A 23,724-nucleotide genomic window follows, 5' to 3' on the forward strand; every position below is an offset into this window, starting at 1 on the left:
TTGGCAGATTTAAGAGGGAGAGGTAACTGGTTCCAGAGGACGGGGGCCAGGTAGGCAAATCTCCGACCGCCGTTTTTTTAAAATTTGGTAGCAGGGACAGCTAGCAAAAGGCAATGGGAGGAACGAAGATTACGTGCCGGACGGTAGGGGATGACCAGTGATTTGAGAAAGGCAGGGGAGGTCCCGAGCACAGCTTTGAAGGTCAAGCAGCCGATCTTGAATGCAGTCCTCTGCTCCACCGGCAGCCAGTGGAGTCTGTGAAGTAGAGGTCTCGCAGATTGCCACTTCGGGGTTTTATAGGCCAGCCTTGCTGCTTGGTTCAGTACAATCTGGAGCCTACTAAGGAGGAATTTAGGTAGGCCGTAGTACAGGGAGTTTGAAAAATCCAAGCGGGAGAGCACCAGGGCAATCAGGACTTGTATCAGGGCCTCTGGTGTCAAGAGATGGGAAACTTTCCTGATCTTTCTGAGCTGGAGCATGCATGAGGACACAACCGCACCATTCTGAGGCTTAAGAGAAAGGTCCGAGTCAATTATAACCCCAAGGCTCTTTGCTGACTTAGCCGGGGCGGGCGGGGAGCCGAGCTCAGTTAGCCAGAACTGTGGGCCCCAGTGAGTAAGACTGTTTCCTGGAAGGATTAACTCGGTCTTCCCCGGGTTCAATTTAAGCTGGTGGGAGTTCATCCAATGTTGGATGTGTAGCATCACTGCTTGACAATCGAGGGCTGCATTGGGGGTGTTAAGCGGAAAGATGATTTGCAGATCGTCTGCATAGTTGAATACGGTGATATTCCACCTCTTCAAGGAAAAGATAAGCGGCTGAAGATAGAGATTAAAAAGCAAAGGGGACAGGGAAGATCCCTGAGGCACTCCGCAGATAGATGGTCCCTGCCCATCGGTCCCTGCCCTTTACCTACATGTGACACCACTAAATTTAGTATTTAGGGTCACCCTGAACCTTCCTTCCTCAGATCCAGCAACAACAAGAAAAGAAGAGATGGATGAAAAGCCATGCTGAGCTAACAAGAGGACGACGCCCACTGACTTGGCCCCAGCCCTATAGACCTGTCTCCCCTCGAACCTGCTCCTGTGAAAACACTGGCGTATCCAGCAGCCAGCAACCTCACAAACCTCGGAGGACCTGTCTGCCTTCACTTTCCAAGCTGTTTCTCTCATGAACACCGGACGTGTTTGAACTGCAGCTTTTGGTGCCAGCCAGACACCGCGAATCGAGCCCACTCTGCAACTGCCCAACGCAGCCCGAGCTTGAGTGGAAAGACATCAAGAAGAGGTCCCCCCAGCGATCCTGACCCGAGATCCGGCGACACCTGACTTGCCTCAAGATGACGCCTGCAACCTCAATCCAGAGGACCCCCCTAACGCGACCAGAGCGGGAAAGAAAATCCAACGTCCAAAGGCACCCGACGCCCCACGGCCTTGTGTGCCCAACCCAGCGGTGCCTAGCCAACCCTATACATCCCACGTAGCCCTCGAAGTGGTGGTCGCTCCTGGAAGATACTCGTCCCTGAGACTGCAGTGTTTCTTTGTCCCGGAGAATCTCCATAGAAATCAACAGGGCACGCAACCTCAAAACAGCATCCTGAACCCGGCTGCGCTAGTGCCGCTGAGGGTGCTCCTTTTGTGCTAACTTGGTCCCCAACTTGCCCTGAGCTAAACCCTGGGAGCTTTGCTCCCACAACCCCGTGGCCTGCTTGCCAGCAGCCACCAACCGGAGCCCCCCTATCCTCCATAGGATAACATTGGGCCTCAACACTCTGCACCAGGCCACCCTAGTGCCGCTGAGGGTGCAACAACAGTGCATCACTGACCCTGGGAGACCCCTGAGTCTAACCCCAGAACCCTGACTCCAAAGACCGAATACTTACCTCGAAACCGATAACCCGTTTTTCCTCATAGGATAACATTGACATCTTTTCTCCCAAAAAGTTTCTGTCAACTTTTGAAAACTAAGAATATTCTTTAACAATCGCATAAATAACATAACCAAATTTTCTCAACTGTTTGCAGGAAAGGTCCCAGTGCTGAATTTAGGTATCTAGCACGGAGTAAGAAACGTACCGTAGAAGTTACTTACCTGCGAGTTGAATTTCCTTCCATAGGATAACATTGGTGGTTCTTTGTGAAAAAGTAAATGTGTCAACTTTTGAAATATAAGAATATTCTTTCAAAATCGTACATCTAACTAAAACACATTTTCTCAAATGTTTTCAGGAAATGTCCCGGTGCTGAATCTAGGATCCAGCACTGCGTTAGAAAAAGTAATCCAAAAAGTAATTAACTGCATTTTACTTAAAAAGACTATTGATTCCTATGTACTGCGGTGACTAAGATTGTGCATTGCATTGCAACCCCTGGTAACTCGAATTGGTACAAAGTCCTACTGTATTTTGAAAGTAATCAGCAACAGCATCTTATATCTGAAAAGTATCTTTATGCTTACCTGTACCAGGCTTGCTTGGTTCTAGAAATAAAACAACAGTATATTTTTTATACAAAAACAATTGGCCTAGTGTTCAGTTCCTGAGTGTGTGAATTCATTTGCTGAATGAGTGTGTACATCAAATGCTGAACACTGTCCTCTGATACTGCCTTACTGCTCGACCAAGCTACCACTCTGCAGAGAAAGGTTCTATCTTACTTTAACCTCTGCCTACCTCTGGAGACCCTTGGACTCTATACTTTGGTGCAGAATATACAGAGCCAGTTTTTTACAAGTATTCCCACATTTAAACAAATAGATGCTTACATAGACTAAATTCATTTATTCATCTTTTCCAGACAATTTGTCCCTTAACGGTTACGATTTATGGAAAGACACTATTGAAAAGTCTATTTGGGGCGCTAAAGTTTGGCAAGTGCAAGGGGGTGAATCCTTGCAACATGCATGTTTAATACTATCTCAAATATTATTTTAAAATCAGACGTTTCAACAAACTACCTGCTTCGGTTTGGCCACTGCAAAAAATGTGAATGCTTCATCTATTCCATCTTTGGCTCAGTATGAGTCCTGGAAAATACACATCAATTGTATTATTGCTGAATTTACTCATATGATACAGAATGGCTCTTTTAATTCGTCTATGATAAATCCAGAGGGCTGGGTGTTATGGCCTACAAACACTAATGCTTCTCATTTATGCTTTTTGAATGCGACTAAGGGTTTTACCCAAAATAGACCTGATCCTCGTTACCCACACTTACATACAGTTACCACTTATTTGATAGGTAAATTGTGTCAACAGTAGTTGGAACATTCCACCCTAGCGTCTGTGAAACACCATCTTTCCCTTTTGTCAGGTGACATTGATCTTTCAGATTTGTCTTTTAGGTCCAAAATTTCCTTGCACTAAACGTTTTCATTATGCAATCTACAATTAATTTAGGAAACTATCACAAATGGAAGCAGCACTACGCTTACGCCAAATTGATCAGGATAATTTGGACAAAGTTCTTGTGGTTGAAAACAGCATAAACACACTTCTCGTATTTATACTTTGGACAATATTGTGTCGCCTGTTATTGATATTGTTCAGAATCAAGTATCTACTTGATATCATGGCCAAAATCAGTTATGTTCTGTTTTGCAATTTGGTTGGACATTACAGTCACTTAAAAATGGGAGAGTACCATGGGATTACCGTAATGCTTCCGCGCTACTTTTACCGTTTAATTTGACAACTCTCACTTTGCTTTGTAACTGTAGTTATCTCATTCTCAACAATTAGAACTGCTACGTTTTATGGGCGGGCACCACGTACATTGTAACAGTTACACACTGGAATGTAGATAGTTCACTGTGACCTTCCATTCTGACTTTAAAAACAGATTTCAAAAAGCTAAGCAGACTCGCCCTCACGTCAGCTCCTGAGACCTTTGAATTGCAGGTGGCAAGAACATCTAGTAAAATTTAATCTTTGCTAAACACGAATCTCCCCCTACACTTCGGGGAATTAATTCACAAATTTTTTTATGCACCTGATATGGCAGGCCTCGCACACTTTTTTAAAGTTGTGGGATACGACCTTGTCACATCGTTTCACACTATGTTTGGAGTAATACCTACTTTTATTCATCATATTTTTTTCAGCGTATTCAGAGGGTTTCCCCTGCTGCTCCTCCTTGTTTGTGGCCCGCTGGTACTTCTATTGCTGTCCCACAATGGATGCTCGATCTGTGGTACTACCAAGGCAGGCACAGTTGCAGATTTAGTGTGATCAGATGCAGCAGCTTTTTGGTTTAATGCCATTGGGAACTCTTGACATTGGCTATTGGCTGATATTCCGTTATAGCTACTTCACCTGTGTGCAACCTGTATTCTATTGCATCCGGTGCCCTTTTCAATGGACACTGGATGACTGCCGTCCACTACGTCACCCTCTGCTCGGGGTTATGAACTGTTGATGGGTCCGTTGATGTACCATAGGCAGTGCTATTCTGTGGGTATGTGCCTTGTGTACGACCCTTCACTGGGAAAGGCGGCCAAAGCGAGTACATGTGCCCTTGCACAGCGCCTCTTGGATCTGAGTTTCATCGAAATTGACACAGGTTGCCCTGGAAGGTTCCTTGCGGCTTCAGGATATTAGGAGCACGTCTGTTCCTTTGAATGAGTTAATTGGAATGCAACACTTTTTAATATGGATGGTTTTGAGCTCATGGCATCCCACTTGTCACGTGAAGTTTTTGGCCCGGAGGATAGGCTGTATTTGGATATATTTTTGTGTACAAAATTTCCTTTTTCCATTTGACTTTATATCATGGTCCTGCTTTGGCGTGTTCAGTCCAAATTGTCCCCTGACGGAGACGCTTTGGTTCTGCTAACCAGTGACTTCTGTATTAGTCCAGGGCTGACGCCCTGAACAAGGGGAGGGTGTCACTTGGCCCCTGGGGACATTGGTGTCTTCCTTATGTTAGCATGAGCATGCTGCAGACTGTTTGCTGCTTTGCACACGTTACTACACGAGTTTATTATGCAAATGCCTCTTTTGATAGTTTCACATGAGAACCTCCTGCTGTGTTTACGCTTTGCAGGTTCATGGGATTTAGTCTGAACATTATGAACAAGGTTGGACAACAATCCCCGTTGTTATTCAGTTCTGGTCAGGCCCTAGCACCAAGACAAAACATACAAAGGCAGCTGTTGTTTGGGAACACGTACTTTAATCTTATTGGAATACATGGATAGGTAGCACACACTTGGAGAGGGAGCTTTGAAGGGAGAAGAGCATGACAGCACCTTTGATGTAGATCTACCATCTATGGACTGAGGTACGGGGTCTGCAGATAACACCCAGAGATCTTCTAAAACATAATCATCCTGCTTGTATACAAGGGAAGGGGGGTTAGGCTAGCTGTCTCTCACTATGACATCTCCTTTTATGATTTATGGACTATTTGCTATGCTGACCATATACGTGTTATGCATTTTTCTGCTTATCGTAGCACGTATACTGCATATTAGTTAAAATATTTTTTTTTAACTTGCTGGTGTCTCTGTAAGATCTTATTGGGGACAATTACAAGAGTGTGAACGAAAGGGTGTGTCTTGCAACCGCGATTCCTGAGAGATTCTGGAGTGTTGTGTTCTGGGGTGTCTGATCACTTGTTCCTTTGTGAGTGAGTAGAAGTGAGACACTATAGCTAGTCGGTCCCGGGCTCATGGGTACTAATGTGGTAGGATGACTCAGTCGCTATATACTAAGGTCCCATAATCCTATGCATAGTTCTGTGTTTGTGCAGAATCCCTGCAACAGCTCATGCCTGGATGTTCCAGGCACCACACTCTCCTAGCCTAATTGAGAGCCACTAGGATGACTTGGGCATGATGGTTCCTGATGACCTTCAGAACTAGGGGCAGGAGTGGCAGCAGCAGAAAAGCGTACAAGGGTCCTATGCTCCACTCTATCCAGAATGCATCTCCAAAAGACAGCCATTACGGAATCTCCAACACATGAAAGGTTTGACATTGCGAGTTCTCAGCAGTGGCAAAATGATGAAGCCAAGCGCCACCAGCTGATTTCATATGTCATGGCACTAAAAGATTCTGCCATGTGGTTCATGACCAGGGAAATGCCCTGGCACTTCAGCCAGCTCTAGAGACAAAGTGCCCTCTGGCATAGGACCCCACCACGATCTGCTACTTGCAATACCACATGGCGATGACTTTGTCCATGAGAATCTAAACCAGCTTCTCTTAGGTAGAGAAGGCTTTCAGCGATGAGCAAATAGCCCACAGTTCCAAAAGTTTGATGTGAAAACTTGTCTCTACCTCGCCCACATGTCCTACCCATCCTAGCAGTGACACACCAAGCTCTATGTGGGGCGAGGAAGGGGTCTGATGCTGGTCCAATTGCAGTTAAGCCGACTCGTCAGGTATTCTGCAGTCTCCTTCAAAACCTAGACAGAATCTGACAGGTGCCTTTGGGGCTGGGCCCACTGAGACTTCAAGTTTCACAGCAGAGCCCACATTTGCCACTTGACATAGTTGAAGGACAGGATGCCAAGAGACCCAGAAGCCTCACAACTACACTCACCAAGACTCAGGATAAAGGCTAAAATATTGGAATTATAGCCCAAATGTTCTGTACTCATTGTGGTCAAGGAAGACCTGAAAATGCACCATATCAAAGACGGAAAAATTACAGGGGGCCTCTGCGAAGGAGTCAGGTGTGACTTTGACACTTTGAAAGTGAACCTAAATGATGTCAGGAGGTTCACCAACATCTGGAGGTGGTCTATTACAGACTGTGGCTAGCCCACCATCAGCAGCCAGTCACTGAGGTAGGGGGAAACTGGAATCCCCAACATTTGAAAATTTGCTGCAACCACTGCCATCACGCTTTGAACGACGCACCTGTCAGATGGTATATTTTGCAACCCTTGGAGTAAATATCTGATCCTGCCTGCCAAAGGGTGGTCGTCTGCCACTAATGGCAAACTAAAGCGGTTTGGAAATGCAGCCAGAGGGGTGGAGGACTGGAAAGTTTGTTAACCGTGGTGACCTGGAATATAGATTGCTTGAGCCCCTTCCTGACCACGAAAGGACTGGGATGCTTGTGGTAGAAATGTGGGCCTTGGCTGTATGCCAACGCTCCAGAAGAGCCACAAAAGTGGCAAAACGGTTGTGGATACTGTCGCACAGAGGAAGAAAAGCCTAGGGATTTTCATGGCTCAGCTTTTTCTAAAAATAAAAAAAAACAGGAGAGATCTTTCAAATGGAATGCCCCTCAGAGAGGTATGCAAGTCCACAGAGAAGTCCGTGGATTTCATCCAAGCGTGCTGCTGAAGCATCACGGTAGTGCCAACTGCTATAGTGTTCAGTCCTAAATGGATAATTAATTTTGCAGCATCCTGAAATTTCTCTAGGACAGTTGGTAAGATCTTGCCAACCATGTCCGATAAAGCATGGGTATATTTCTCCAGCACATAGCTGGCATTGTATGACCGGAACATTAGACAGACTGGGGAAAATAACTGCTTCAATTTGTTTTGACTCCTAGGGAATCATTGGGAATGAACAATGGTACACCCTAGTGGTAGAAGTCGGAACAGCAGAAAAGTACCCTCTAGGGCAGCGGTCTTCAAACTTTTTTGCTCTGAGCCCCCCTACCCAAAATACTTTTAAGTCAGGCCCCCCTCCTAAACCTTATGGAAAGTCTTGGGTAATTGGGAAGGATAGGGCTGAGCATGGGGGTGGGGCTTATGAGATAATATATGGGGCACTTTTTCAGTAGCTCATACTTCACACTAAATGTGAGACGTATAAAAGAGCAGACACATAAAAAATTAAAATGGGGAAAAGACACTACTCCGATCAATTGAGGTCCTCATGCTCTTGGGTCCCAATGCAATTGCGCCTTCTGTACTAGTAATAGCTGCGCCCTGAATAGTAGGCTATGCCCTCTGCCTCTTTCACTCCTTTCCCACCACATCTATTCTTGAAAGAGATGGTCTGTCCCTTTCAGTAAAAATGAGCGCCCACTTCCTCCCTAATGCTCCCCATAACTTATAGTAAAGTATTAGATCGTCTTAATTGTGATGCAGTAGACCCTTCACATTCCTTGGCCCCAGTGCCACTTCGCTTGCTTCACTAATGAGACCTACTGCCTTGCAAAGCAGCAAGTCTTCTCAGCCCCTTGTTAAGGTCCTCCTCCCATCCTCCTTGCTGTCAACTCCCTAAAGCCTAATGATTAGGTGTCTCCTCTTCTCCAATTATTCCCTCTCTTGGGCCATTGATCCAATGCTGAAAACAACACTGGCACACAAGGGTGCACTGAGCCCTAATGCAAGAAAGGACTGAGTAAGGCATCCATATTAGGGGTTTATCTGGGCCCTCACACGTCTGGTTCCTGGTGCCAACTGTACCTGCCCATTCCACTTGCCATTATTGCTAGACCAAAGATCCAAAGCAGACTACTGTCTGCTTCTTGGTTTCGAAAAAAGGGAGGAAATATCCACATTTCCCCCACCTCTGGTTACTTGTTCTCTGGGCCCCAATGCTAACAAGGAAAATGGCTTCTCACCCCTTTGTGCTAGTACTACACCCATTATTGGTATGCAGTGGCCCCTCACATCATTGTCCCAGTGCCAATGCACCTGCTACACTAATGGTAGTAATGGCCTTTTTAGACAAAATGAGCCCACATTTCTCAACACCTCTTCAGGGCATTATCCCCCAGATGCATCAAGCATCCATTTTGCGATTCCTTATTAGCGAACAATAAGGATTCGCTAATAAGGAATTGCAAAATGCTATGCATCAAGAACTCGCTTTGAAAATAGCGATTTCTTAAAATTCCTTAATTGCGACTCGCAAATTGCGAATCGCAATTAAGGAATACCTCCCCATTCATTCCTATGGGCCTAGAGGCCCATAGGAATGAATGGGAAGACATTCTCAATTTGCGATTTGCAATTAGCGAATCGCAAATTGAGAATGCAATTTCAAGGATGCAGGGGTGTCCAAAGGACACCCTGTTGCACCCCTGAAATCTGCATATGGGTACATCTTGCACACACATGTAAAATGGAACTTTGAAAAAAGCACTTTAGTGGATTTTTCAATGTTTTTGCAAATTACCATGAAGTTCAACTTCATGGTAATTTGCTACTCCTATTTGCGAAATCGCTATTTTTTTTAGTTTGATGCATTGCATTTAAGGAATCTCAATTTGGGATTCCTTAAATGCAATCGCAATTTAAGAAATCCCAATTTAGAGATTCCTTAATTGCGATTTTTGCATTTGGGATGATGCATCCCAAATGCAAAAATACCGGTCGCAAAGGGGCAGGTTCTGAGACTCTGCCCCTTTGCGAGCGGTTTTTTGCTTCATGCATCTGGGCCTATCTCTCTGAGGAAAGGGGGGAGCCGTCTCATTTATAAATTAAAAATTAAATGCAACATAGCGCCACCTCCCCCAGGCCATCTCTTTGACGCTATCCATGGATTTCGCTCCTTTACTCTTTCTCCTGGGCCATTACCCTGAAACCCCAAGGATCTGGACGATCAGGCCTCGGAATGTGACCTTTTGGCCTTCTCCCTTCTACCCTCTCAACTGACCTGAAAGGACATGTGCATGTAAACAGAGGCCAAAGTCGGCAGGGTGTATAAGGAGTAAGGTGCCGATGTGTTTAATTTTACAAAAACTGTTTGCATACTTTTTGTTAAAAGCAATTACTCCTGATTTGTTAATGAGGACCTGGAGGTACCTCTGCATGAGATTTAAAGGTGGGGTCTAAATTGATTTAATTGATGGAGTCGCTAGAAGCATCATGATAAGTAAACATAAATCATTTATAAAGGTACTGTAAGGATGCTGAGTTTTGGAGAGTGTCCTTTTATTGGACTTATAAAAAAAAATGCCTGACTAGGTACCGTCTGGTTAGCTATTACTAATGTGTATTCTTTGAAAGCACTCGTTTTTTCTTACACAGGGCCACTGGAAGTATGTGATTCTGAAGCTGCAGCATATTTCGCATAGTTATGGATTTGCATCATTTGCCACATAATCCACCACCTGCAGTGTAATATGCATTGTAAAGTGTAAAAAACATTTTTGTTTCTAGCTCAAACAGATCAAAAGTTAATAAAATCATGGAGATGTGGCTGCACGCAGTGGAAGCCCTTTGCAAAGGATAACTGGTCATCTTTCAGTAGCTTATTTCTATATTGGGCTGTTAACTTGGTACTAATAAGGTGGAATCTATGTCCAAATAGTACTACCATGTGAAACAAGCATTGGCATAGCCAATAGGTCTCGCCTTTGGGACCTTATAAATATGTATAGAGAGTGCTATTGGCTTTGCCAATGTTTTCAAAAAGTGACACAGTTGAAGACTGCACGAGGCATGTTATGCCACTTACAAGAGATGACTATGTTATGTTATGTTATGTTATATGTTTATTTCTATAGCGCACGGCTACTCCAAAGGGATGACTACTCAATGGTCTTTAAAATAGCATATTAGAAAAATATCATTAGGTTCAGAGATGCAGCTCAATTATCTCTAAAAAGCAATTTTACTCAAATGCAGTTGCTTATGCTGATTAGGAAAATTGTTTCCAAGAAGATTTGTCAATTGCCTTGTGTGCCCAACCCAGCGGTGCCTAGCCAACCCTATACATCCCACGTAGCCCTCGAAGTGGTGGTCGCTCCTGGAAGATACTCGTCCCTGAGACTGCAGTGTTTCTTTGTCCCGGAGAATCTCCATAGAAATCAACAGGGCACGCAACCTCAAAACAGCATCCTGAACCCGGCTGCGCTAGTGCCGCTGAGGGTGCTCCTTTTGTGCTAATTTGGTCCCCAACTTGCCCTGAGCTAAACCCTGGGAGCTTTGCTCCCACAACCCCGTGGCCTGCTTGCCAGCAGCCACCAACCGGAGCCCCCCTATCCTCCATAGGATAACATTGGGCCTCAACACTCTGCACCAGGCCACCCTAGTGCCGCTGAGGGTGCAACAACAGTGCATCACTGACCCTGGGAGACCCCTGAGTCTAACCCCAGAACCCTGACTCCAAAGACCGAATACTTACCTCGAAACCGATAACCCTTTTTTCCTCATAGGATAACATTGACATCTTTTCTCCCAAAAAGTTTCTGTCAACTTTTGAAAACTAAGAATATTCTTTAACAATCGCATAAATAACATAACCAAATTTTCTCAACTGTTTGCAGGAAAGGTCCCAGTGCTGAATTTAGGTATCTAGCACGGAGTAAGAAACGTACCGTAGAAGTTACTTACCTGCGAGTTGAATTTCCTTCCATAGGATAACATTGGTGGTTCTTTGTGAAAAAGTAAATGTGTCAACTTTTGAAATATAAGAATATTCTTTCAAAATCGTACATCTAACTAAAACACATTTTCTCAAATGTTTTCAGGAAATGTCCCGGGTCTGAATCTAGGATCCAGCACTGTGTTAGAAAAAGTAATCCAAAAAGTAATTAACTGCATTTTACTTAAAAAGACTATTGATTCCTATGTACTGCGGTGACTAAGATTGTGCATTGCATTGCAACCCCTGGTAACTCGAATTGGTACAAAGTCCTACTGTATTTTGAAAGTAATCAGCAACAGCATCTTATATCTGAAAAGTATCTTTATGCTTACCTGTACCAGGCTTGCTTGGTTCTAGAAATAAAACAACAGTATATTTTTTATACAAAAACAATTGGCCTAGTGTTCAGTTCCTGAGTGTGTGAATTCATTTGCTGAATGAGTGTGTACATCAAATGCTGAACACTGTCCTCTGATACTGCCTTACTGCTCGACCAAGCTACCACTCTGCAGAGAAAGGTTCTATCTTACTTTAACCTCTGCCTACCTCTGGAGACCCTTGGACTCTATACTTTGGTGCAGAATATACAGAGCCAGTTTTTTACAAGTATTCCCACATTTAAACAAATAGATGCTTACATAGACTAAATTCATTTATTCATCTTTTCCAGACAATGTGTCCCTTAACGGTTACGATTTATGGAAAGACACTATTGAAAAGTCTATTTGGGGCGCTAAAGTTTGGCAAGTGCAAGGGGGTGAATCCTTGCAACATGCATGTTTAATACTATCTCAAATATTATTTTAAAATCAGACGTTTCAACAAACTACCTGCTTCGGTTTGGCCACTGCAAAAAATGTGAATGCTTCATCTATTCCATCTTTGGCTCAGTATGAGTCCTGGAAAATACACATCAATTGTATTATTGCTGAATTTACTCATATGATACAGAATGGCTCTTTTAATTCGTCTATGATAAATCCAGAGGGCTGGGTGTTATGGCCTACAAACACCAATGCTTCTCATTTATGCTTTTTGAATGCGACTAAGGGTTTTACCCAAAATAGACCTGATCCTCGTTACCCACACTTACATACAGTTACCACTTATTTGATAGGTAAATTGTGTCAACAGTAGTTGGAACATTCCACCCTAGCGTCTGTGAAACACCATCTTTCCCTTTTGTCAGGTGACATTGATCTTTCAGATTTGTCTTTTAGGTCCAAAATTTCCTTGCACTAAACGTTTTCATTATGCAATCTACAATTAATTTAGGAAACTATCACAAATGGAAGCAGCACTACGCTTACGCCAAATTGATCAGGATAATTTGGACAAAGTTCTTGTGGTTGAAAACAGCATAAACACACTTCTCGTATTTATACTTTGGACAATATTGTGTCGCCTGTTATTGATATTGTTCAGAATCAAGTATCTACTTGATATCATGGCCAAAATCAGTTATGTTCTGTTTTGCAATTTGGTTGGACATTACAGTCACTTAAAAATGGGAGAGTACCATGGGATTACCGTAATGCTTCCGCGCTACTTTTACCGTTTAATTTGACAACTCTCACTTTGCTTTGTAACTGTAGTTATCTCATTCTCAACAATTAGAACTGCTACGTTTTATGGGCGGGCACCACGTACATTGTAACAGTTACACACTGGAATGTAGATAGTTCACTGTGACCTTCCATTCTGACTTTAAAAACAGATTTCAAAAAGCTAAGCAGACTCGCCCTCACGTCAGCTCCTGAGACCTTTGAATTGCAGGTGGCAAGAACATCTAGTAAAATTTAATCTTTGCTAAACACGAATCTCCCCCTACACTTCGGGGAATTAATTCACAAATTTTTTTATGCACCTGATATGGCAGGCCTCGCACACTTTTTTAAAGTTGTGGGATACGACCTTGTCACATCGTTTCACACTATGTTTGGAGTAATACCTACTTTTATTCATTCTATTTTTTTCAGCGTATTCAGAGGGTTTCCCCTGCTGCTCCTCCTTGTTTGTGGCCCGCTGGTACTTCTATTGCTGTCCCACAATGGATGCTCGATCTGTGGTACTACCAAGGCAGGCACAGTTGCAGATTTAGTGTGATCAGATGCAGCAGCTTTTTGGTTTAATGCCATTGGGAACTCTTGACATTGCTATTGGCTGATATTCCGTTATAGCTACTTCACCTGTGTGCAACTTGTATTCTATTGCATCCGGTGCCCTTTTCAATGGACACTGGATGACTGCCGTCCACTACGTCACCCTCTGCTCGGGGTTATGAACTGTTGATGGGTCCGTTGATGTACCATAGGCAGTGCTATTCTGTGGGTATGTGCCTTGTGTACGACCCTTCACTGGGAAAGGCGGCCAAAGCGAGTACATGTGCCCTTGCACAGCGCCTCTTGGATCTGAGTTTCATCGAAATTGACACAGGTTGCCCTGGAAGGTTCCTTGCGGCTTCAGGATATTAGGAGCACGTCTGTTCCTTTGAATGAGTTAATTGGAATGCAACACTTTTTAATATGGATGGTTTTGAGCTCATGGCATCCCACTTGTCACGTGAAGTTTTTGGCCCGGAGGATAGGCTGTATTTGGATATATTTTTGTGTACAAAATTTCCTTTTTCCATTTGACTTTATATCATGGTCCTGCTTTGGCGTGTTCAGTCCAAATTGTCCCCTGACGGAGACGCTTTGGTTCTGCTAACCAGTGACTTCTGTATTAGTCCAGGGCTGACGCCCTGAACAAGGGGAGGGTGTCACTTGGCCCCTGGGGACATTGGTGTCTTCCTTATGTTAGCATGAGCATGCTGCAGACTGTTTGCTGCTTTGCACACGTTACTACACGAGTTTATTATGCAAATGCCTCTTTTGATAGTTTCACATGAGAACCTCCTGCTGTGTTTACGCTTTGCAGGTTCATGGGATTTAGTCTGAACATTATGAACAAGGTTGGACAACAATCCCCGTTGTTATTCAGTTCTGGTCAGGCCCTAGCACCAAGACAAAACATACAAAGGCAGCTGTTGTTTGGGAACACGTACTTTAATCTTATTGGAATACATGGATAGGTAGCACACACTTGGAGAGGGAGCTTTGAAGGGAGAAGAGCATGACAGCACCTTTGATGTAGATCTACCATCTATGGACTGAGGTACGGGGTCTGCAGATAACACCCAGAGATCTTCTAAAACATAATCATCCTGCTTGTATACAAGGGAAGGGGGGTTAGGCTAGCTGTCTCTCACTATGACATCTCCTTTTATGATTTATGGACTATTTGCTATGCTGACCATATACGTGTTATGCATTTTTCTGCTTATCGTAGCACGTATACTGCATATTAGTTAAAATATTTTTTTTTAACTTGCTGGTGTCTCTGTAAGATCTTATTGGGGACAATTACAAGAGTGTGAACGAAAGGGTGTGTCTTGCAACCGCGATTCCTGAGAGATTCTGGAGTGTTGTGTTCTGGGGTGTCTGATCACTTGTTCCTTTGTGAGTGAGTAGAAGTGAGACACTATAGCTAGTCGGTCCCGGGCTCATGGGTACTAATGTGGTAGGATGACTCAGTCGCTATATACTAAGGTCCCATAATCCTATGCATAGTTCTGTGTTTGTGCAGAATCCCTGCAACAGCTCATGCCTGGATGTTCCAGGCACCACACTCTCCTAGCCTAATTGAGAGCCACTAGGATGACTTGGGCATGATGGTTCCTGATGACCTTCAGAACTAGGGGCAGGAGTGGCAGCAGCAGAAAAGCATACAAGGGTCCTATGCTCCACTCTATCCAGAATGCATCTCCAAAAGACAGCCATTACGGAATCTCCAACACATGAAAGGTTTGACATTGCGAGTTCTCAGCAGTGGCAAAATGATGAAGCCAAGCGCCACCAGCTGATTTCATATGTCATGGCACTAAAAGATTCTGCCATGTGGTTCATGACCAGGGAAATGCCCTGGCACTTCAGCCAGCTCTAGAGACAAAGTGCCCTCTGGCATAGGACCCCACCACGATCTGCTACTTGCAATACCACATGGCGATGACTTTGTCCATGAGAATCTAAACCAGCTTCTCTTAGGTAGAGAAGGCTTTCAGCGATGAGCAAATAGCCCACAGTTCCAAAAGTTTGATGTGAAAACTTGTCTCTACCTCGCCCACATGTCCTACCCATCCTAGCAGTGACACACCAAGCTCTATGTGGGGCGAGGAAGGGGTCTGATGCTGGTCCAATTGCAGTTAAGCCGACTCGTCAGGTATTCTGCAGTCTCCTTCAAAACCTAGACAGAATCTGACAGGTGCCTTTGGGGCTGGGCCCACTGAGACTTCAAGTTTCACAGCAGAGCCCACATTTGCCACTTGACATAGTTGAAGGACAGGATGCCAAGAGACCCAGAAGCCTCACAACTACACTCACCAAGACTCAGGATAAAGGCTAAAATATTGGAATTATAGCCCAAATGTTCTGTACTCATTGTGGTCAAGGAAGACCTGAAAATGCACCATATCAAAGATGGGAAAAATTACAGGGGGCCTCTGCGAAGGAGTCAGGTGTGACTTTGACACTTTGAAAGTGAACCTAAATGATGTCAGGAGGTTCACCAACATCTGGAGGTGGTCTATTACAGACTGTGGCTAGCCCACCATCAGCAGCCAGTCACTGAGGTAGGGGGAAACTGGAATCCCCAACATTTGAAAATTTGCTGCAACCACTGCCATCACGCTTTGAACGACGCACCTGTCAGATGGTATATTTTGCAACCCTTGGAGTAAATATCTGATCCTGCCTGCCAAAGGGTGGTCGTCTACCACTAATGGCAAACTAAAGCGGTTTGGAAATGCAGCCAGAGGGGTGGAGGACTGGAAAGTTTGTTAACCGTGGTGACCTGGAATATAGATTGCTTGAGCCCCTTCCTGACCACGAAAGGACTGGGATGCTTGTGTTAGAAATGTGGGCCTTGGCTGTATGCCAACGCTCCAGAAGAGCCACAAAAGTGGCAAAACGGTTGTGGATACTGTCGCACAGAGGAAGAAAAGCCTAGGGATTTCATGGCTCAGCTTTTTCTAAAAATAAAAAAAAACAGGAGAGATCTTTCAAATGGAATGCCCCTCAGAGAGGTATGCAAGTCCACAGAGAAGTCCGTGGATTTCATCCAAGCGTGCTGCTGAAGCATCACGGTAGTGCCAACTGCTATAGTGTTCAGTCCTAAATGGATAATTAATTTTGCAGCATCCTGAAATTTCTCTAGGACAGTTGGTAAGATCTTGCCAACCATGTCCGATAAAGCATGGGTATATTTCTCCAGCACATAGCTGGCATTGTATGACCGGAACATTAGACAGACTGGGGAAAATAACTGCTTCAATTTGTTTTGACTCCTAGGGAATCATTGGGAATGAACAATGGTACACCCTAGTGGTAGAAGTCGGAACAGCAGAAAAGTACCCTCTAGGGCAGCGGTCTTCAAACTTTTTTGCTCTGAGCCCCCCTACCCAAAATACTTTTAAGTCAGGCCCCCCTCCTAAACCTTATGGAAAGTCTTGGGTAATTGGGAAGGATAGGGCTGAGCATGGGGGTGGGGCTTATGAGATAATATATGGGGCACTTTTTCAGTAGCTCATACTTCACACTAAATGTGAGACGTATAAAAGAGCAGACACATAAAAAATTAAAATGGGGAAAAGACACTACTCCGATCAATTGAGGTCCTCATGCTCTTGGGTCCCAATGCAATTGCGCCTTCTGTACTAGTAATAGCTGCGCCCTGAATAGTAGGCTATGCCCTCTGCCTCTTTCACTCCTTTCCCACCACATCTATTCTTGAAAGAGATGGTCTGTCCCTTTCAGTAAAAATGAGCGCCCACTTCCTCCCTAATGCTCCCCCATAACTTATAGTAAAGTATTAGATCGTCTTAATTGTGATGCAGTAGACCCTTCACATTCCTTGGCCCCAGTGCCACTTCGCTTGCTTCACTAATGAGACCTACTGCCTTGCAAAGCAGCAAGTCTTCTCAGCCCCTTGTTAAGGTCCTCCTCCCATCCTCCTTGCTGTCAACTCCCTAAAGCCTAATGATTAGGTGTCTCCTCTTCTCCAATTATTCCCTCTCTTGGGCCATTGATCCAATGCTGAAAACAACACTGGCACACAAGGGTGCACTGAGCCCTAATGCAAGAAAGGACTGAGTAAGGCATCCATATTAGGGGTTTATCTGGGCCCTCACACGTCTGGTTCCTGGTGCCAACTGCACCTGCCCATTCCACTTGCCATTATTGCTAGACCAAAGATCCAAAGCAGACTACTGTCTGCTTCTTGGTTTCGAAAAAAGGGAGGAAATATCCACATTTCCCCCACCTCTGGTTACTTGTTCTCTGGGCCCCAATGCTAACAAGGAAAATGGCTTCTCACCCCTTTGTGCTAGTACTACACCCATTATTGGTATGCAGTGGCCCCTCACATCATTGTCCCAGTGCCAATGCACCTGCTACACTAATGGTAGTAATGGCCTTTTTAGACAAAATGAGCCCACATTTCTCAACACCTCTTCAGGGCATTATCCCCCAGATGCATCAAGCATCCATTTTGCGATTCCTTATTAGCGAACAATAAGGATTCGCTAATAAGGAATTGCAAAATGCTATGCATCAAGAACTCGCTTTGAAAATAGCGATTTCTTAAAATTCCTTAATTGCGACTCGCAAATTGCGAATCGCAATTAAGGAATACCTCCCCATTCATTCCTATGGGCCTAGAGGCCCATAGGAATGAATGGGAAGACATTCTCAATTTGCGATTTGCAATTAGCGAATCGCAAATTGAGAATGCAATTTCAAGGATGCAGGGGTGTCCAAAGGACACCCTGTTGCACCCCTGAAATCTGCATATGGGTACATCTTGCACACACATGTAAAATGGAACTTTGAAAAAAGCACTTTAGTGGATTTTTCAATGTTTTTGCAAATTACCATGAAGTTCAACTTCATGGTAATTTGCTACTCCTATTTGCGAAATCGCTATTTTTTTTAGTTTGATGCATTGCATTTAAGGAATCTCAATTTGGGATTCCTTAAATGCAATCGCAATTTAAGGAATCCCAATTTAGAGATTCCTTAATTGCGATTTTTGCATTTGGGATGATGCATCCCAAATGCAAAAATACCGGTCGCAAAGGGGCAGGTTCTGAGACTCTGCCCCTTTGCGAGCGGTTTTTTGCTTCATGCATCTGGGCCTATCTCTCTGAGGAAAGGGGGGAGCCGTCTCATTTATAAATTAAAAATTAAATGCAACATAGCGCCACCTCCCCCAGGCCATCTCTTTGACGCTATCCATGGATTTCGCTCCTTTACTCTTTCTCCTGGGCCATTACCCTGAAACCCCAAGGATCTGGACGATCAGGCCTCGGAATGTGACCTTTTGGCCTTCTCCCTTCTACCCTCTCAACTGACCTGAAAGGACATGTGCATGTAAACAGAGGCCAAAGTCGGCAGGGTGTATAAGGAGTAAGGTGCCGATGTGTTTAATTTTACAAAAACTGTTTGCATACTTTTTGTTAAAAGCAATTACTCCTGATTTGTTAATGAGGACCTGGAGGTACCTCTGCATGAGATTTAAAGGTGGGGTCTAAATTGATTTAATTGATGGAGTCGCTAGAAGCATCATGATAAGTAAACATAAATCATTTATAAAGGTACTGTAAGGATGCTGAGTTTTGGAGAGTGTCCTTTTATTGGACTTATAAAAAAAAATGCCTGACTAGGTACCGTCTGGTTAGCTATTACTAATGTGTATTCTTTGAAAGCACTCGTTTTTTCTTACACAGGGCCACTGGAAGTATGTGATTCTGAAGCTGCAGCATATTTCGCATAGTTATGGATTTGCATCATTTGCCACATAATCCACCACCTGCAGTGTAATATGCATTGTAAAGTGTAAAAAACATTTTTGTTTCTAGCTCAAACAGATCAAAAGTTAATAAAATCATGGAGATGTGGCTGCACGCAGTGGAAGCCCTTTGCAAAGGATAACTGGTCATCTTTCAGTAGCTTATTTCTATATTGGGCTGTTAACTTGGTACTAATAAGGTGAAATCTATGTCCAAATAGTACTACCATGTGAAACAAGCATTGGCATAGCCAATAGGTCTCGCCTTTGGGACCTTATAAATATGTATAGAGAGTGCTATTGGCTTTGCCAATGTTTTCAAAAAGTGACACCGTTGAAGACTGCACGAGGCATGTTATGCCACTTACAAGAGATGACTATGTTATGTTATGTTATGTTATATGTTTATTTCTATAGCGCACGGCTACTCCAAAGGGATGACTACTCAATGGTCTTTAAAATAGCATATTAGAAAAATATCATTAGGTTCAGAGATGCAGCTCAATTATCTCTAAAAAGCAATTTTACTCAAATGCAGTTGCTTATGCTGATTAGGAAAATTGTTTCCAAGAAGATTTGTCAATTGCTATAATGTCCAATTACCACTGAAATCATGGGAGTTAATGAAGGAGAAAATGTGCATAAATAATGTGCATAGTGTCTCGAAACCTAAAACACTATATTATGACGTGTGCTGTAAATCCCTTCTTGTCCCGCTGCACATCTCCAGCACAGTAACACTACTGAACAATACTCAACCAGTCTGGATTTTCTCATTGCTTGTGCATTTTGCAGCCTTGGTTTTATACCGTGATAAAAACTGAGGGATTTAGGATGCAAAATAAAAACTTGGACTGGACGAGCTACCCCTTATGGCCCAGGGAGGCTTGAGTGCACTGCGTTTTTTTAGACTAAATGTTGAGGTGTGTTGAATTTTTTTTTAAAAAACTCACTTCTTGTGTATTCCAAGAAGATGCTGGAAGCAAACAGAGACTTAACAGAAACAGCCCCCGGAGTAAATAAGGCCTGTCGAGAGACAGTGCTTGCACTGCCGAGGCTCTCCCTAAAAAGCAACCACAAGCTGGTAATGCACTATTCCACATGGTATCCACAGTGGGCACAGACTTGAAATTTACTCTTTCATGTGGTAACCAGATACATACCCTCACAATGACAAATCTGCGGGTGAGAAGCACATTTAAAGTTAGCTTGTTGCAAAGTCAGCTTGTAACAAGAAAGAAAAATACTATATCATACTGCGGTCGCCCTCCCGCGCCGAGGGGCTTGCAGCCTTGGTAGGGCCCGATGACCTGCGTAATGGTGGTTTCAGGCGCCTATTTATTTATCGCGGATGCGTGCTGCTATTCAGCTTAGTGCACCGATGCCAGTCTGTTTCCCTCTATCGTTGCTTCTTAATTTTATAAGTGTCTCCACGATTAAACCGCACGCGGAATGACTCAGCCCTTCGCATGAGCTGTTCACAGGGGAGAATGTCACGCACGGGATTAGGGGTCTTTGGTGATGTCACGTGGCTAGTTCCTACAGACTGGACTTGAAATTGTATATTAAAATAATAAAAACAAGCCCGGGAGTGGTGCTTTTCAGCAGAACGCACACATGTGAAGCAGTGTAGCACCAAGCAGATTCCAAGAGGTCGTTAACAAGCGCGGCCGCGAAAGCAGCATCCCGTGAGTGGTGCGCATGCACTCGCGAGCCGCTGCTCGTAACAGCAAGCCATAAGCCGGAAGTCCCGCGAGTGGTGCGCGCGCGCTCGCTAGCCGGTGCGCGTAACAGCAAGCCAGAGGCCAGAAGTCAGTCCAGAGCGATTCCAAGAGGTCCTTTTTCCTAGTGCAGCGCATGCGCGCTGCCTAGGCGAGACCTAAAAATGTCAAAATAATTCTGTAATACTAGCAAACAAGTGCCGCATTATGCTGTACTCCATAATTTACCTTTTCTTGCTGCATAATTCAGTAAACGCTACAGCCTAATTTGGTGCTCCCCTGTCGCATAATTCCAATGGCCCTGATCGCATACACAAAATCATTGTGTGGCAGCCTATCCTAGACAGTTTTTAATACAATTTTAGAATAATGCCTTACATGGCCACATTGATTTCTGTTTGGGACCTTATAACACTATAAATTCACAAGTCACTAATATGCTCTGCACCAACCACAATTCAGCGATGTGACTCTCCGGTCTCACATAAAGACATCTGCTGTGATCACATTAACCAAGTTTCATAATGTGAAGGAGTGCATTTCACATCAATTAGTTGAATGTACATTTCTTTTACACCTAATTTTACACTTTTGGTTGTGTGCATAATTTTAAATGCAGTTGCTATACACAAGTACATACAACAAAAAACGTACAGAATATTTTGTTGTTTTTAGCCAATCCTTTGACCTTGCCACCCGAGGGCTCGAAATTATAGCTGCCGACACTTGAACTGTCATGCAAATGAAGACAGCCTGGAAATAAGAAAAATAAAGAAGGTTTCGCTTCCAGACCATCTTCATTTATAAGTACTCAATGAGGCATTTGCGCCCCACTTGGAATGCCGCCATGGACCCCAAGGGGCCGCGACCCCAGTTTGAAAAACTCTGCTCTAGGGCATGGTTAACTCCCTCCCCGCACACACACACACGCTCCCACTTTTTGGCAGACTCTGATGCATCTTTGACTGAGTGTGAAATGGGTTCCTGCTAACCAGGTTCCCAGTGCCTGTGTTCTTTCCCAAAATTATACCTTTGCTTGCACAATTGGCCCAAATCTGGCTCACATAGAAGTCCCTTGTAAAACTTATCAGTGGTACCAGAGAGAGTCTCTGAGAGCTGCAGGATGTATTTAGCCACACTATGAGACCTCTCACCAAACACAGGCACACTGCCACTGCAGCCTATGTGTTTGGGCGCAGATTAAAGTGAAGAGTTGACTGGCACACATCCCTGTAAGCCAGGCCTACCCGCACTGCAAGAGGCATAGGCAAGTCACCCCCACTGCAGGCCTTGCAGACCTAAGGAAGGGTATACCTTATGTAAGGGCATAACTGCATGAGCAGATATGCCCCTATAGTGTCTAAGTCCATTCTTAGACATTAGAGGTGCCCACTGAAGCCATACTGAGTACATAGGCGGGCAGCCTGTCACTGCGAGTTCCACAACTTCATGATGGCTTCATTGAATTCTAAGATGCTTGGAACTAAACATCTCAGTTTAATAAACCCACACTGATGCCATTGTTGGATTTATTAAGAAATGCACCTAGAGGGCCCATGAAATCCTACCAATTCGCTAGTGTGTGTCTGACTGGTTCCACCAGCCTGCTACTAGACATGTTTCTGACCCCCTGAGGTGGGAGCCTTTTGCTCTCGTGTGTCAGAAACAAAGCCTGCTCTGAGTGAAGGTGCTTCACACCTAACTCCAAGTAGGAACAGCATTGAAAGAAGGTAAGCCTCTCAGCTAGTGGAGATGCCCACGCCCCTGACCAAGCCCCATTTTTGGCCTCAAGGTCAGCTGGAAAGTTAGTAAGCAAGAGAGGTCTATCCCCTCTCAGCAAGGGCCACCCCTAAGGTTCCCTGAGCTTAAGTGACCCCTTCCTTTCAAAATCCTCCATACTGTTTTTGAAGGTCTCTAGCCAATATGGTTAGGGTTATGCCCCCTCCCCAGAGGCAGTGGACATACAAAGAGCGTAGGCACCCTAAAGCTAAGAAGCTCATTGGCTACAACCTTCTGACCCCTGTAACGCCCCTAAAGTTAGTATTTAGGGGCACCCCTGAACCTTAATCCTCAGATTACCAATGACCTACGAAGAAAAGGACAAACAAGAGCCGATCCCTGCATGACAAGAAGCTCCAGCCACTGTCTTGGTCCCAGCCCTGCCAGCCTGTCTGCAAACTTTGAACTTTGTAAGCTTCCACCACTCGTCCTGCAGACCAGCAACCTCCAAAAGCCTGGTAGGAGTGCCTGCCTTCCATAAAGACTCCTGATCTCTCGTGGACAGCGGACCTGTCCAAAAGAAATCCAACTTTCAAAGACCAAAAGCTCTGCCTGCCGAACCACAAAACTGCCAATTTCTGCACCCAATGCCCATGGCCCGAGTCCCCCAGTATTTATGAGGAAGAGTCCAACATGTGCTGACCCATGCCGATCTCCACGTCGACACCTGCAACCTCTGCAGACAACCCCAAAGGTGACCTGCACCAGTAAGCTCTTTCCAATGCCAAAGGACACCCCTGAACCGAGAGCCCCTGGGCCTTCGGGAGATCAAGCAATGGTGTCCCGATACTCCAGCACATCCCAACTTACCTGTGCAGCTGTAGGTCTCCTTCGATCGGCCCCCTGGCCTGAGCTTGCAGTCTTTTTCCGAATTTGAGATTCCCCAATGGTTTGCACTGGGTGCCCGACACTGTGTTTGCACTCTGCACCCGGCCGCCCCTATGTCGCTGGAGGTGTACGTTTGGTGCTGCCTTGTGCCCCCCGTGCTTAACTTAATGCTCTGAGACTGGGTTACCAACCCGTACTAATTACCTGTAAGTAGTTCCAC

Source organism: Lissotriton helveticus, chromosome 6, assembly GCF_964261635.1.
Source record: "Lissotriton helveticus chromosome 6, aLisHel1.1, whole genome shotgun sequence".
Lineage (NCBI taxonomy): Eukaryota > Metazoa > Chordata > Amphibia > Caudata > Salamandridae > Lissotriton > Lissotriton helveticus.